Raw genomic sequence first — 1,303 nt, 5'->3', positions numbered from 1 at the left:
CTTCGAAGGGAAGTTTTTGAAGAAGAAGAGAAGCTAGAAGAAGAGGAAAAAGTAGAGGAACCAATTTTAGTAGTGATGGGAGATCAAGCAGAAAATCATAAGGCCTTGATGGACTACTCTCTGCCTAAGATCAATGATATTCAGTCGAGCATCATCAGACTAGCCATCTCGGCTAACACTTTTGAGATCAAGTCAAGCACGATTCAGATGATACATAACTCAGTTCAGTTTGGGGGTTCTCCTACTGAAGACCCTAACATGCACATCAGGGATTTCATCGAGATCTGCGACACTTTCAAGTTTAATGGTGTGACTGAAGATGCTATCAAGCTGCGACTCTTTCTATTCTCTCTGAGGGACAAAGCAAAGTGTTGGTTACATTCTCTACCACTAGGGTCTATCACCACTTGGGAAGATCTGGCTCAAAAGTTTCTCACTAAATTCTTTCCTATGGCGAAGACTGCTACAATCAGGAATGCTCTTACTCGGTTTGCTCAGCAAACTGGAGAATCTCAGTGTGAGGCTTGGGATCGATATTAGGAGATGCTAAGGAAGTACCCACACCATGGCATGCCTGATTGGATGATTATAAACCATTTCTACAATGGATTGGGTGCTACTTCAAGACCCATGCTCGATGCAGCATCAAGAGGAGCCTTGTGGGCTAAGAGCTACGATGAAGCCTATGAATTGATTGAACTGATGGCTGCTAATGAATACCAGAATCCTTCCCAGAGACTGACTCAGGGAAAAGTTGCAGGAATTCTGGAGTTGGATGCAGCAACTGCTATAGCTGCCCAACTTAAGGCTTTGACGATGAAGGTGGACATTTTGGCTAATTATGGAGTTAATCAAATCGCTAATGTCTGTGAGCTTTATGTTGGTGCCCATGAGACTGATCAGTGTGTAATTTTTAGTGAATCAGCTCAGTTCGTGAGCAACTTTCAACGTTCGCAGCAACCTGTGTCAGCCACTTATCATTCCAATAACCGCAATCATCCTAACTTCAGCTGGAGCAACAATAAGAATGTGGTGCAACAATCTTATCAGCCATATACAGCAAGGCAGTATAACCCTCCTGGTTTTCAGCAACCGCAATATGCCCCGAAGCAACAACTTCAACTTCAGCAGTTACCTCAAGCTAATGAAAAATCTGAATTAAAGGAGTTGAGACTCATGTGCAAGAGCTAAGTTGTCTCTATCAAGACCTTGGAGAATCAGATTGGGCAAATTTCTAATGCATTACTAAATCGTCAACCTGGCACGCTTCCGAGTGATACTGAAGTGCCAGGAAAAAAGGAAG

At 43.1% G+C, this 1,303-nt stretch overlaps 1 non-coding gene across 1 annotated transcript; it reads right to left on the bottom strand.

Annotated features, from left to right (window-relative positions):
* Window positions 1-465: 465 nt before the first annotated feature.
* LOC141723022 (small nucleolar RNA R71) lies at window positions 466-572 on the bottom strand. The gene has a single exon (XR_012576016.1). It is a non-coding gene; the product is annotated as a small nucleolar RNA R71 (small nucleolar RNA).
* Between the last annotated feature and the right edge of the window lie 731 nt (window positions 573-1,303).

The sequence above is a fragment of the Apium graveolens genome, chromosome 4, assembly GCF_009905375.1.
Source record: "Apium graveolens cultivar Ventura chromosome 4, ASM990537v1, whole genome shotgun sequence".
Taxonomy (NCBI): domain Eukaryota; kingdom Viridiplantae; phylum Streptophyta; class Magnoliopsida; order Apiales; family Apiaceae; genus Apium; species Apium graveolens.
Note: the sequence above shows the minus strand (reverse complement) of the source record. Positions and strands in the feature narration are given on the sequence as shown.